We start from the raw sequence: 16,592 nt of genomic DNA on the forward strand, positions 1-16,592 counted from the left end.
GAAAAAGAAATAAAAGGAATCCAAATCAGAAAAGAAGAAGTAAATCTGTCACTGTTTGCAGATGACATGATACTATACATAGAGATTCCTAAAGTTGCTACCAGAAAACTATTAGTGCTAATCAATGAAATTGGTAAATTAGCAGATACATAATTAATGCACAGAAGTCTCTTGCATTCCTATACATTAAAGTCGAAAAATCTGAAAGAGAATTAAGGAAACACTCCCATTTACCATTGCAACAAAAATAATAAAATACCTAGGAATAAACCTACCTAAGGAGACAACAGACCTGTATGCAGAAAATTATGACACTGATGAAAGAAATTAAAGATGATACAAACAGATGGAGAGATACACTATGTTCTTGGATTGGAAGAGTGAACACTGTGAAAATGAGTCTACTACCCAAAGGAATCTACAGATTCAATACAATCCCTATCAAACTACCACTGGCATTTTTCAGAAAACTAGAACAAAAAATTTCACTATTTGTATGGAAACACAAAAGACCTCAAATAGCCAGATTAATCTTGACAATAGCCAAATTAATCTTGAGAATGAAAAATGGATCTGGAGGAATCTGGCTCCCTGACTTCAGACTATACTACAAAGCTACAGTAATCAAGACAGTATGGTAGTGGCACAAAAACAGAAATATAGACCAATGGAACAGGATAGAAAGCCCAGAGATAAACCCACACGCATGCCTGGTCACCTTATCTTTGATAAAGGTGGCAAGAATATATAATGGAGAAAAGACAGCCTCTTCAATAAGTGGTGCTGGGAAAACTGGACAGGTACATGTAAAAGTATGAAATTAGAACACTCCGTAACACCATACACAAAAATAAACTCAAAATGGATTAAAGACCTAAATTTAAGGCCGTATACTATAAAACTCTTAGAGGAAAACATAAGTAGGACATTCTATGACATAAATCACAGCAAGATCCTTTTTGACCCACCTCCTAGAGAAATAGAAATAAAAACAAATGGGACCTAATGAAACTTCAAAGCATTTGCACAGCAAAGGAGACCATAAACAAGATCAAAAGACAACCCTCAGAATGGGAGAAAATATTTGAAAATGAAGCAACTGACAAAGGATTAATCTCCAAAATTTCCAAGCGGCGCATGCACCTCAATAACAAAAAAACAAACAACCCAATCCAAAAATGGGCAGAAGACCTACATAGACATTTCTCCAGAGAAGATATACAGTTTGCCAACAAACACATGAAAGAATGCTCAATATCACTAATCATTAGAGAAATGCAAATCAAAACTACAATGAGGTATCACCTCACACTGGTCAGAATGGCCATCATCAAAAAATCTAGAAACAATAAATGCTGGAGAGGGTGTGGTGAAAAGGGAACACTCTTGCACTGTTGGTGGAATGTAAATTGATACAGCCACTATGGAGAAAAGTATGGAGGTTCCTAAAAAAACTAAAAATAGAATTACCATACGACTCAGCAACCCCATTACTGGGCATATACCCTGAGAAAACCATAATTCAAAAAAAGTCATGTACCAAAATGTTCATTGCAGCTCTATTTACAATAGCCAGGACCTGGAAGCAACCTAAGTGTCCATCAACAGATGAATGGATAAAGAAGATGTGGCACATATATACAATGGAATATTACTCAGCCATAAAAGTAAACGAAATTGAGTTATTTGTAGTGAGGTGGATGGACCTAGAGTCTGTCATACAGAGTGAAGTAAGTCAGAAAGAGAAAAACTAATACCATATGCTAACATATATATATGGAATCTAAGACAAAAAAAAAAAAGTTCATGAAGAACCTAGGCGTAAGACGGGAATAAAGACACAGCCATACTAGAGAATGGACTTGAGGATATTGGGAGGGGGAAGGGTAAGCTGTGACAAAGTGAGAGAGTAGCATGGACATATATACATTACCAAACGTAAAATAGATAGCTAGTGGGAAGCAGCCACATAGCACAGGGAGATCAGCTAGATGGTTTGTGACCACCTAGTGGGGTGGGATAGGGAGGGTGGGAGGGAGGGATATGCAAGAGGGAAGAGATATGGGAACATATGTATATGTATAACTGATTCAGTTTGTTATAAAGCAGAAACTAACACACCATTTTAAAGCAATTATACTCCAATATAAATGCTAAAAAAAAATTACTCGGTTTACTATAAAAGACAAAAAGCATAAACAAGAAACCAAGAGAGATAAAGATGGGGGAATCTATAACTTAAAATAGATTTAAGGGACACCAATCACAATGTATTCACCCAATGTTGATCCTGATTCAAACAAACATTTGAAATATGTCATGATATTTCTTAGATGGTTAGAAATTTGAACATTCAAAGGCATCATTTAGTAGTGATGATTAGAATGACTATGATGATGAGGTTTAAAGGACTAAAAATCATAGGTGACATATAGTTATTGTAGAGGGAAAAAAGCAGTGACTTTTGACATATATTGATTGGTTATCATGTGCCAGGCATTATATGCACATGTATTACAATACAATGCACATGTATTACTACCTCCAATATATCTTAGTTGCTGTAGGCATCAGCATTATGAAAGCTTTCATTAGTCAATTAAATCCCAGAGCTCTTTTTTGTGGGCCATTATAATCTTTCCTGAGGCTGGGGACCCCATTCTTAGTGCCCTGACTCCCTAAGCCCACCATAGCTTCAGCATCTGTGAGATCTCACCGTCTCTCCCAAGAGGTGCAGAAAAAAATGCAAGTGCTGTTGATACTGAAGAATTCCCAGGCCCCTCTCTGCTTCTCAGCTGATCTCTTTCCCCCTCACCCATTTAGAATGTCTTGCATGTGTAATCTCCTCTCTGGCTGAGGCTTATGCTCAAGGTAGGCTGCCAAAGGCTGCCTCTCTTCCAGGCCAAAATTCTCAAGGCAAGAAATTTCAAAGCTTTGGTACCTGCTGGAAATATGGAGCAGATACTGGAGGAAAATTAAATAGATATTTAAAGACAAATTGTTTCTCAGCACTTGTTCAGAGATGTATGTGTTACTCAGAACTTGCTCAGAGATGTATGTGGCTAACAAATTAGTTTTTCTTGGATGGGAAACATCCATTTCCCCTTGGTCCAGCTCCTGCATTGGACCACAGAATGCTCACTCCATTGTAAATACGGTAGCTTCCACTCTAAGTCCTCAGGGGATCCCAGGGGTTTCATCTTGTTCTAGAGTCCCTGCAAGTAGAGTGCATGTGCAGGGAGGGCTGATGTAAGGCCAGGGCTGCCCTAGACAAAAAGGAGGGCTGAAAGGTGGGTATCCAGATTACCACAATGATAGTGCTTGCTCAGTTCTGTTAAGTTAGTTTGGTTAACTAAGTATGAAATTTAGGTCCAAAGCACAATGCATTTGTTAATCTATAGGTTATCATAGACTTCAGTGGCCTGCTTTTCAAGGAAGCCACAAAGCCCCCGTCCCATCCAGAGCCTCTGTATATTCACGTTTTGTTATGATGGGACTTGCAAGGCCCCAAGCATCGCTGCTTAGATGGAGAACGCACAACTCAGTGCCGTTCTTCCTTGATTCGGGAAATCCTGAAGAGGAGCTTCTCAGATATAATTTCAATGAAATCTAGCAGGATGATGCCTCATCTGCTTTGGAAATGCAAAGAGAAAATCTTCACTGCCATCAATTTCTCCTGATCAGACACTAAGGTAATTAAAAACCTAAAGATTCTACAGAGATAATCAACCACTGAGGTTCTTCTGAGTCTCTATGTTGAGCTTCTAAGTTGCTGGTTGGAATGTAAACTTGTTGACTGTCACTGCCTGCAGTTCCCGGGCCCCCACTGAAGTCCTGTGATGTATAAAGAAGGCAGGGAGGGCTTCCCGGCTGGCGCGGTAGTTGAGAGTCTGCCTGCCGATGCAGGGGACACGGGTTCATGCCCCGGTCCAGGAAGATCCCACATGCCGCGAAGCGGCTGGGCCCGTGAGCCATGGCCACTGAGCCTGCGTGTCCGGAGCCTGTGCTCTGCAGAAGGAGAGACCACAACAGTGAGAGGCCCATGTACTGCAAGAAAAAAAAAAAGAAGGCAGGAAATATAAAATCACAAATGCAAACCTGCCTTTGAAGAGCTCTTGGACAGATGTTACACTCAGAAGTGTTAAATCAGAATTTATTTTCTAGATTGTTAGTTTCCTCCTCAATATAAGTTATGTGCATTTGAAAGCAATACTGCAAAATGCTGCAAATCAGTTCTCCTTAGAGTCTCTAAAATTCCATTTCATACTCAGGAGCTGTAGAGTAGAACTTCTGTGGGTCCAGTCATGCTTAAAAATAGTAAATTAATAAAGTCCCCAAAATTACCAGGATATGCCACCAGTTAATACAGTAGATTCATATGTGAATTGATTGTGAATTCAATGAAAATTACACAGTAACTAAACCCAAGGGCAGCAGAGAGCACCCCAGCAGGATTGCTCTGCCCTCTTTCCACACAGAGTATGTCTGCCCCAGGAACATCAGGGGAAGTGAAAGATGAACCTACTACTTACATCTCTCACTCCCCATGAATCTTATGTGAAATGAGCACACTTCCAGGTTAAACATGAATCTTAAATTTTATAGGAGATCAGAACATGCCATTCTGAAATGTACCACTTTAGCATAAGGACTATTTTGAGCTGGAGACAATTGAGAAACAGCAGACACCAAAAAAAGTCTCTGCCCTCCTCACCATTTGTGTAAAAGCAGGCTTAGAGTTTTATTCCATCAGAGAATCTTATCAGCTCAGAGAGAGGAGGAAAGGATTCTAGGTGACAAAAGTTACTAAGATGAATCTTATCTTCCATTAATTCCCCTCATATATTTACATTTCTATATCTGCCACCCCTAAAATCCTGATAACCTTTTCCTGTATCTTGTCATTTCTATACAAATTTGTCATTCTTTGTTAAGAGGCTATGTTAGCCCAAGTTCTAACAAAACTTTCAGTTACTCATCACTGAGGGCTCACATATAAGTGTAATGCATTCATAAATTCTGTTTGTTTTTCTATGCATCATCTGTCATTTGTCAGATTAATTGGCAAGGCCCCAGCTGAGAAGGATAAGGGAAAGGGTTTTATCCTTCCCTTACAATTTAAAAATGTATGACTGAGTGGCTTCAAGATGGCAGAGGAGTAAGGTGTAAAGATCACCTTCCTCCTCACAAATCCAATAAAAATACATCTAGTGGAACAACTCCTACAGAACACCTACTGAACGCTGGCAGAAGACCTCAGATCTCCCAAAAGGCAAGAAATTCCCCATGTACCTGAGTAGGGCAAAAGAAAAAAGAAAAAACAGAGATAAAAGAATAGGGATGGGACCTGCACCTCTGAGAGGGAGCTGTGAAGGAGAAAAAGTTTCCACACACTAGGAACCCCTTCACTGGCAGAGACTGGAGGTGGCAGGAGGGAAGCTTCAGAGCCACAGAGGAGAGCACAGCAACAGGGGTGCAGAGGGCAAAGCGGAGATATTCCTGCACAGAGGATTAGTGTCGACCAGCACTCACCAGTCTGAGAGGCTTGTCTGCTCACCTGCCTGGATGGCTGGGGGCTGGGAGCTGAGGCTCAGGCTTCGGAGGTCAGATCTCAGGGAAAGAACTCGGATTGCACTTCCTGAAGGGGGCTAGTGTCTGGGAAAATGTCTGGACCTGCCGAAGAGGTAAGAGACCATTGTTTGGGGGTGTACAAGGAGAGGGGATTCAGAGCACCACCTAATCGAGCTCCAGAGACAGGCACGAGCTGCAGGTATCAGCACAGACACCAGAGACGGGCATGAAACGCTAAGCCTGCTGCTGCAGCCACCAAGAAGCCTGTGTGCAAGCACAGGTCACTATCCACACCTCCCCTCTCAGGAGTCTGTGCAGCCCACCACTGCCAGGGTTCCGTGATCCAGGGACAATTTTCCTGGGAGAACACACGGTGCACCTCAGGCTGTTGCAACATCACACCAGCCTCTGCCACCTCAGGCTCACCCCGCATTCTGTACCCCTCTATCCCCCCTGGGCTAAGTGAGCCAGAGCCCTGTAATCAGCTGCTCCTTTAACCCCCTCCTGTCTGGGCAAAGAACAGATGCCAGAGGGTGACCTACATTCAGAGACAGGGCCAAATCCAAAGCTGAACCTCAGGAGCTGTGCAAACAGGGAAGAGAAAGGGAATTTCTCCAAGCAGCCACAGGAGCAAAGGATTAAATCTCCACAGTCAACTTGATGTACCCTGCCTCTGTGGAATACATGAATAAACAACGAATCATCCTAAAGTTGAGGCGGTGGACTTTGGGAGCAACTGTAGACTTCGGGTTGGCTCTCTGCATATAATTTGTTTCTAGTTTTATGTTTACCTTAGTTTAATAGTTAGAGTTTATTATAATTGGTAGATTTGTTTATTGATTTGGTTGCTCTATTCCTTTCTTCTTTTATATATGTATATTTTGCTCTCTTTTTCTATTTTTGTGAGTGTGTATGTTCTTTGTGTGATTTTGTCTCTATAGGTTAGCTTTTACCATTTGCCCTAGGGTACTTTCTGTCTGTTTCTTTTTTTAGTATAGTTTTTAACACTTGTTATCATTGCTGGATTTGTTCATTGGTTTGGTTGCTCTCTTCTTTCTTTTTTTTTTAAATTACGTTTTTATTTTTTAATATTTAAATTTTTTTATTTTAATAATTTTAATTTATTTTATTACTTTTTTTCCTCTCCCTTTTCTTCTGAGCCACGTGGCTGGCAGGGTCTTGGTGCTCCTGCTGGGTGTCAGAACTGAGCCTCTGAGGTGGGAGACCTGAGTTCAGGACAATGGTCCACGAGAGACCTTCCAGCCCAATGTAATATCAATCGGCCAGAGCTTTCCAAGAGATCTCCATCTCAATGCTAAAACCCAGCTCTCCTCAGCTACTAGCAAGTTCCAGGGCTTGACACCACATGCCAAACAACTAGCAAGACAGGAACACAACCCCACCAATTAGCAGAGAGGCTGCCTAAAACAATAAAAAGTTCACAGACACCCCAAAACACACCACCGGACACGGTCCTGCCCACCAGGAAGACAAGATCCAGCCTCAACCACCAGAACACAGGCACTAGTCTCCTCCACCAGGAAGCCTACACAATCCACTGAACCAACCATAGCCACTGGGGACAGACACCAAAAACAACATGAACTACAAACATACAGCCTGCAAAAAGGAGACCCCAAACACAGTAAGTTAAGCAAAATGAGAAGACAGAGATATACACAGCAGATGAAAGAGCAAGGTAAAAACCCACCAGACAAAACAAATGAAGAGGAAACAGACAGTCTACATGAAAAAGAATTCAGAGTAATGATAGTAAAGATGATCCAAAATCTTGGAAATAGAATGGAGAAAATACAAGAAACATTTAACAATGACCTAGAAGAACTAAACAGCAAACAAAAAATGATGAACAACACAGTAAATGAAATTAAAAATTCTCTAGAAGGAATCAATAGCAGAATAACTGACACAGAAGAAAGGAAAAGTGACCTGGAAGATAAAATAGTGGAAATAGCTACCACAGAGCAGAATAAAGAAAAAAGAATGAAAAGAATTGAGGACACTATCCGGGACCTCTGGGAAAACATTAAACATACCAACATTCAAATTATAGGGGTCTCAGAAGAAGAAAAGGAAAAGAAAGGAACAGAGAAAATATTTGAAGAGGTTATAGTTGAAAACTTCCCAAATATTCCTGGGAAAGGAAATAATCAATCCCACCTCCCAGCAAATTCAGAGAGTCTCATACAGGATAAATCCAAAGAGAAACACATGAAGACACATATTAATGAAATGATCAAAAATTAAATAAAAAAATAAAAATTAAAATCAGCAAGGGAAAAGCAACAAATAACATACAAAGGAATCCCCATAAGGTTAACAGCTGATCTTTCAACAGAACTTCTGCAAGTCAGAAGAGTGTGGCAGGACATATTTAAAAGAATGAAAATGAAAAACCTATTACTAAGATTACTCTACACAGCAAGGATCTCATTAAGATTTGACAGAGAAATAAAAATCTTTACAGACAATCAAAAGTTAAGAGAATTCAGCATCAAGAAACCAGTTTTACAACAAATGGTAGAGGAAATCCTCTAGGCAGAAAACAGAAGAGAAGGAAAAGACCTACAATAACAAACCCTAAACAATTAAGAAAATTGTAATAGGAACAAACATATCGATAACTACCTTAAATGTAAATGGATTAAATGCTCCAACCAAAAGACATAGACTGAATGGGTACAAAAATGAGACACATATATATGCTGTCTTCAAGACACCCACTTCAGACCTAAGGAAACATGCAGACTGAAATTGAGGTGATGGAAAAAGATATTCCATGCAAATGGAAATCAAAAGAAAGCTAGTGTAGCAATTCTTATATCAGACAAAATAGACTTTAAAATAAAGACTATTACAAGAGATAAAGAAGGACACTTCATAATGACCAAGGGATCAATCCAAGAAGAAGGTATAACAATTGTAAATATTTATGCACCCAACATAGGAACACCTCAAAGCATAAAGCAAATGCTAACAGCCATAAAAGGGGAAATCAACAGTAACACAATATTAGTAGGGAATTTTAACACTCCACTGTCACCAATGGACAGATCATACAAAATGAAAATGAATAAGAAAACACAAGCTTTAAAGGATACATTAAACAAGATGGATTTAATTGATATTTCTAGGACATTCCATCCAAAAACAACAGAATACACTTTCTTATCAAATACTGATGTAATATTCTCCAGGATAGATCACGACTTGGGTCACAAATCAAGCCTTAGTAAATTTAAGAAAATTGAAATCATATCAAGTGTCTTTCCCTACCATAATGCTATGAGACTAGATATCAACTACAGGAAAAAATCTGTAAAAAATACAAACACATGGAGGTGAAACAATACCCTACTAAATAACCAAGGAATCACTGAAGAAATGAAAGAGGAAATCAAAAAATACATAGAAAACAATGACAATGAAAACATGATGAGCCAAAACCTATGGGATGCAGCAAAAGCTGTTATGAGAGAGAAGTTTATAGCAATACAATCCTACCTCAAAAAGCAAGAAACATCTCAAATAACAACCTAATCTTACAGCTAAAACAGTTAGAAAAAGAAGAACAAAAAACTCCCAAAGTTAGCAGAAGACATCATAAAGAATAGATCAGAAATAAATGAAAAAGAAATGAATTAAATTATAGCAAAGATCAATAAACTAAAAGCTGGTTCTTAGAGAAGATAAACAAAATTGATGAACCATTAATGAGAATCCTCAAGAAAAAAAGGGAGAAGACTCAAATCAATAGAATTAGAAATGAAAAAGGAGAAGTAACAACTGACACTGCAGAAATACAAAGGATCATGAGAGATTACTGCAAGCAACTCTATGCCAATAAAATGGACAACCTGGAAGAAATAGACAAATTCTTAGAAAACATTCTGAGACTGAACCAGGAAGAAATACAAAATATAAACAGCACAAGCACTGAAATTGAGACTGTGATTAAAATCTTCCAACAAGCAAAAGCCCAGGACCAGATGGCTTAACAGTCAAATTCTATCAAACATTCAGAGAAGAGCTAATACCTATTGTTCTGAAACTCTTCCAAAATACAGCAGAGGGAGGAACAATCCTAAGCTCATTCTACGAGGCCAACATCACCCTGATACCAAAACCAGACAAAGATGTCACAAAGAAAGAAAACTACAGGCCAATATCACTGATGAACATAGATGCAAAGATCCTCAACAAAATACTAGCAAACAGAATCCAATAGCACATTTAAAGGATCATACACCATGATCAAGTGGGGTTTATCCAGAAATGCAAGGATTCTTCAATATATGCAAATCAATCAATGTGATCCACCATATTACCAAATTAAAGAGAAAAACCATATGATCATCTCAATAGGTGCAGAGAAAGCTTTCGAAAAATTCAACACCTATTTATGATAAAAACCCTGCAGAAAGTAGGCATAGAGGGAACTTTCCTCAACATAATAAAGGCCATATATGACAAACCCACAGCAAACATCGCCCTCAATGGTGAAAAGCTGAAACCATTTCCACTAAGGTCAAGAACAAGACAAGGTTGCCCACTCTCACCACCATTATTCATCATAGTTTTGGAAGTTTTAGCCACAGCAATCAGAGAAGAAAAAGAAATAAAAGGAATACAAATTGGAAAAGAAGAAGTGAAGCTGTCACTGTTTGCAGATGATATGATACTATACATAGAGAATCTTAAAGATGCTACCAGAAAACTACTAGAGCTCATCAATGAATCTGGTAAAGTAGCAGAATACAAAATTAATGTCCAGAAATCTCTGGCATTCCTATACAGTAATGATGAAAAATCTGAAATTGAAATTAGGAAAATACTCCCATTTACCATTGCAACAAAAATAATAAAATAACTAGGAATAAACCTACCTAAGGAGACAACAGACCTGTATGCAGAAAATTATGACACTGATGAAAGAAATTAAAGATGATACAAACAGATGGAGAGATATACCATGTTCTTGGATTGGAAGAATCGACGTTGTGAAAATGACTCTACTACCCAAAGCAATCTACAGATTCAATGCAATCCCTATCAAACTGCCAATGGAATTTTTCACAGAACTAGAACAAAAAAATTCACAATTTTTGTGGAAACACAAAAGACCCCAAACAGCCAAAGCAATCTTGAGAAAGAAAAACGGAGCTGGAGGAATCAGGCTCTTGGACTTGAGACTATACTACAAAGCTACAGTAATCAAGATAGTATGGTACTGGTACAAAAACAGAAATATAGATCAATGGAACAGGATAGAAAGCCCACAGATGGTCAACTTATTTCTGATAGGGGGATCAAGAATATACAATTGAGCAAAGACTGCCTCTTCAATAAGTGGTGCTGAGAATACTGGACAGCTAAAAGAATGAAATTAGAACACTCCCTAACACCATACACAAAAATAAACTCAGAATGGATTAAAGACCTTAAGGTATGGCCAGAAACTATCAACTCTTAGAGGAAAACATAGGCAGAATACTCTATGACATAAATCACAGCAAGATCCTTTTGGACCCACCTCCTAGAGAAATGGAAAAAGAAACAAAAAGAAACCAATGGGAACTAATGAACCTTAAAAGCTTTTGCACAGCAAAGGAAACCATAAACAATGAAAAAAGACAACCCTCAGAATGGAGAAAATATTTGCAAACGAAGCAACTGATAAATGATTAATCTTCAAAGTATACAAGCAGTCCATGTAGCTCAATATCAAAAAAACAAACAATCCAATCCGAAAACGGGCAGAAGAGGTAAATAGACATTTCTCCAAAGAAGATACATTGATAGCCAACAAACACGTGAAAGAATGCTGAACATCACTAGTTATTAGAGAAATGCATATCAAAACTACAATGAGATATCACCTCATACTGGTCAGAATGGCCATCATGAAAAAATCTACAAACAATAAACACTGGCGAGAGTGTGGAGAAAAGGGAACCCTCCTGCCTTGTTCGTGGGAATGTAAATTGATACAGCCACTATGGAGAACAGCATGGAGGTTCCTTAAAAAACTAAAAATAGAACTACCATAGGACCCAGCAATCCCACTTCTGGGCATATACCCTGAGGAATCCATAATTCAAAAACAGTCATGTACCACAATATTCATTGCAGCTCTATTTACAATAGCCAGGACATGGAAAATCCGAAGTGTCCATCAACAGATGAAAGGATATAGAAGATTTGGCACATATATACAATGGAATATTACTCAGCCCTAAAAAGAAATGGAATTGAGTTATTTGTAGTGAGTTCAATGGACTTAAAGAGTGTCATACATAGTGAAGTAAGCCAGAAGGAGAAAAACAAATACCATATGCTAACACATATATGTGGAATTAAAAAAAAAAATCCTTCTGCAGAACCTAGGGGCAGGACAGGAATAAAGACGCAGATGTAGAGAATGGACTTGTGGACATGGGGAGTGGGAAGTGTAAGCTGGGATGAAGTAAGAGAGTGGCATGGACATATATACACTACCAAATATAAAATAGCTAGTGGGAAGCAACCACATAGCACAGGGAGATCACCTCCGTGCTTTGTGTCCACCTAGAGGGGTGGGGTAAGGAGTGCAGGCGAGAGATCCAAGAGGGAAGGGATATAGGAATATATATATATATACGTATAGCTGATTCACTTTTGTTATACAGCAGAAACTAACACATCATTGTAAAGCAATTATATTCCAATAAAGATGTTAAAAAAATAAATAAAATAAAATGTAGGATTTTCTTTCAACTGATATTCAAAAGAGGAAACTGATCTGTTCATATATATGAAGGAAGAAATCATGATTGCAGACCTGGTAGAGAGAGCCTATCCTTCAAGCTTAACTTACAAGTTGCGTTTTTCCCAAGAAGTGAATCACCTTGTGTACTATTGCTTATACATGATTTTTCATTATGCTGACTCTAAAGCAGAGGTAGTGTGTGTGTGTGTGTGCACGCGTGTGTGGTATATGTGTCATGCAAGCATGTGTGTACATGTGTGGGTGTGTGTATGTGTGTGTAAATTCTAGAACTAAATTTCATTAGCTACTAAGTCTAATAAAAATTTCTACCTAGAGTGGGATCACATACTACATGGTAGTTCTGCTTTCACATTATTAGAAATCCAGGAACCCTCAACCTTGCTCGCCCTTTCTGCCAGGAGAGACCTCTTCCTTCCATAGATGTTTGCAAATGTGTTTTCACCAGGATTCTGCAAGCTCTGCTCTGGCATTCATACTGTCTGATTTGTAATATGTTAAAATTCCTCTCACTTAATTATCACTAAAAAGTGGCTTTTCTTCCAACATGTTTTATCTCACTCTTGTGCTCTAAGTCATGGTAATTAATTTGACTGAAACTCCTCATTAATCAGGCGGAAGTTGAACTGTGCAGATTCTGGTAATCTGGATCTCCTTTCTTGGCCTAAATCATCTAAGCGCCAAAGGGGTACAGTCTTTGCTGCTTCCTCAGGTCAGAAATACATTAGCTTTTATTGAGGAAATTCCCAAGTCACTTGTGAATCTTAGCAACAGCTCCATGACCCTGGCCTTGAGGGCATAATTATCTTTACAGCTTTTTGACTGAGCATCTGCCTCCCTTTGTTAAAAATGTGTTCATGGGCTTCCCTGGTGGCGCAGTGGTTGAGAGTCCGCCTGCCGATTCAGAGGACACGGGTTCGTGCCCCGGTCCGGGAAGATCCCACATGCCGCGGAGTGGCTGGGCCCGTGAGCCATGGCCGCTGAGCCTGCGCATCCGGAGTCTGTGCTCCACAACGGGAGAGGCCACAACAGCGAGAGGCCCACGTACAGCTGCTAAAAAAAAAAAAAAAAAAAAAAAAAAAAAAAAATGTGTTCATTGGTTGTGTGACAGGAAAGCCCACCCACCCTGCCTTGCACAGCAAAGACTGATTAAAAGAAGGGGTTCTCTGGCAAAAAAAAAAAAAACAAAACAAAACTCAAGGCAGAGAGATGCGCAAGATAATGAACAAAAGACGCTAAGCAAAGGTTAATTGGGGAACAGCAGAAAGTCTGGCTGTATCTGAAATTATCTGCTTTGAGGTCAGTCCACAGTGGTCTCCTCTACTTTGAAGCCCCCAAGCTCTGTGCTGGGATTAGGAACTGTTTCAGGGAGATGCCAAGATTTCATCCAGGACTGCAGAATGGGAGGGTGTCAGCTCTCTGCTCCCATACCAAAAAATGGTCTATAGAGCTGGGTAAGGATATTTACACAGGTAAGAATAGCAATAATAATGCATTAATGATGCCCCCAGAAGAGCAATAATAATGCTTGGATTTTCCATTAGGGAGGCATTGGGTGGTGGGAGGAGAGGAAGGGGAAGAGATGTGAGTCCCTGCCAGAGGTGCTGGGTAAAGGGACACTGGGGAACGTATATGCACAACTGGACAAGGGAGTTGGGACCATGCATGCTGTGAGTTTACTGGGACAATTTCCATATGAAATTCCATGAGGAAGTATGAGGGGAAGGGAGCCCCTGAACAGTGGCTTCTACTCCTACAGTGACCTACAGAGAAGGCTTAGAGAAAGCAGTATTGAAAGAAAAATCCATGGCTATCTGTACCCTGGCAGAGCTGATGGAAGCTCTCTGGCCGGCACTGGATTCTATGGTGGTTGCTCTCAAACCATGGTCAGGGAAGCAGCCCTGCTCCATGTCGCCAAGTACCAGAGGCTCGGTCTAGTTATTGGGCTGCACTTGGGTGTTTGGGAAAGAGAAAGTTGAAGGATAAGCTGAGCACAGGACGGAGGAGGAGCTCAGAGGCAGAGGAGCCAGGCAGAATTCTCTAGAGCCACAGGGAACTTGGGCTAAAAATCAGGGATGAAGCATCCATTTACTGTGTGATGGTTCTTGTTTTTAGAATATGGCTTGGTGAGGACAGAAGTTTTCCAGAAAGCATTCGCTATATTCATGGCCACTTGGCAGCTATAGGCCAAGTTATCAAGGGACATCACTCACCATCCTGGAGTATGGCCCAAGCATATTTTGATGGGGATGAGGCTGGTTTCTACCAATGTGTCTTGACCATCCCCATGCTGCAAGCTCACTCCTTCAGGGACAATAGGATTTCTCCCACCTCTGTGGTTAATTTGAGTGAAGAGAAGAAAACTGTTGATACTAACACCAAAGATGCATGACATGCCCCGGGGTGATGTCTGTGCTGTGGTTGGCAGTACAGAAATAACCCCAGAAGTACAGCCAAAGAGCAGGGCAATATTCCCAAGGCTACTGACACCGAAGTTCCCCAAGTCCCCACCCTCCAGCTTGACAGGCTGGGTGCTCCTGGCTAACTCACATCCCTCCTTAATGGTATAATTGCTCCTGGATGGAAATTCAGGAGTGCTGAAACCCATCGGGGAATGCTTAGGGGGCTACAGACCAGAGATCCCAGCCCCCAATTGCACTAGGCTTGTCCCCAATGCAGACCCTATCCCCAACTTCATAGGTCATGAGCAGTTCCAAGCTTTCTCAACACAGATGGCTTTGGCCCCAGGGACACTAGCCAACTAAGATTCAGAAAGAGCCTTGCCAGGGGATGTTGGACAGTGAGACCTCAAGTCACTACTGATTTGAAAACTTACAAGGGTGCACCCTATGGCTTGAGTAGAGTGTTACCATATCAAAGTGGGTTGTGTGGGGGGACCTTGAAGATGGCGGAAGAGTAAGACGCGGAGATCACCTTTCTCCCCACAGATACACCAGAAATACATCTACACGTGGAACAACTCCTACAGAACACCTACTGAAGGCTGGCAGAAGACCTCAGACCTCCCAAAAGGCAAGAAACTCCCCATAAGAATACGGACGGCACCTGCACCAGTGGGAGGAAGCTGTGAAGGAGGAAAAGTTTCCACACACTAGGAAGCCCCTTCGTGGGCAGAGACTGCGGGAGGCGGAGGGGGGAGCTTTGGCGCCGCGGAGGAGTGCACAGCAACAGGGGTGCGGAGGACAAAGCGGGAAGATTCCCGCACAGAGGATCGGTGCCGACCGGCACTCACCAGCCCGAGAGGCTTGTCTGCTCACCCGCAGGGGTGGGCGGGGCTGCGAGCTAAGGCTCCGGTTTAGGTCTGAGCACAGGGAGAGGACTGGGGTTGGCAGCTTGAACATAGCCTGAAGGGGTTAGTGCACCACGGCTAGCCGGGAGGGAGTCCTGGGAAAAGTCTGCGCCTGCCGAAGAGGCAAGAGACTTTTTCTTCCCTCGTTGTTTCCTGGTGTGCGAGGAGAGGGGTTTCAGAGCGCTGCTTAAAGGAACTCCAGAGACGGGCGCGAGCCGCGGCTAAAAGCGCGGACCCCAGAGACGGGCGGGAGACGCTAAGGCTGCTGCTGCCGCCACCAAGGGGCCTGTGTGCGAGCACAGGTCACTATCCACACCCCTCTTCCGCGGAGCCTGTGCAGCCCGCCACTGCCAGGTTCCCGGGATCCAGGGATCTCCCCCCGGGAGAACGCACGGTGGGCCTCAGGCTGGTGCAATGTCATGCCAGCCTCTGCCACCGCGGGCCCGCCCCGCACGCAGTGCCCCTCCCTCTCCCCCGGCCTGAGTGCGCCAGAGCCCCCAATCAGCAGCTCCTTTAACCCCATCCTGTCTGAGCAAAAAACAGACGCCCTCCAGCAACCTACACGCAGAGGCAGGGCCAAATCCAAAGCTGAGCCCCTGTGAGCTGTGAGAAAAAAGAAGAGAAAGGGAAATCTCTCCCAGCAGCCTCAGAAACAGCAGATTAAAGCTCCACAATCAACTTGATGTACCCTGCATCTGTGGAATACATAAATAGACAACGAGTCATCCCAAATTGAGGAGGTGGGCTTCGAGGGCAAGATCTATGATTTTTTCCCCTTTTCCTCTTTTTGTGAATGTGTATGTGTATGCTTCTGTGTGAGATTTTGTCTGCATAGTTTTGCTTCCACCATTTGTCCTAGGGTTCTATCCATCCATGGATTTTTAAAAAAATTTTTTTCTTAATAATTAATTTTAATAACTTTAT

The sequence above is a fragment of the Phocoena sinus genome, chromosome 6 (assembly GCF_008692025.1).
Source record: "Phocoena sinus isolate mPhoSin1 chromosome 6, mPhoSin1.pri, whole genome shotgun sequence".
Classification (NCBI taxonomy): Eukaryota; Metazoa; Chordata; class Mammalia; order Artiodactyla; family Phocoenidae; genus Phocoena; species Phocoena sinus.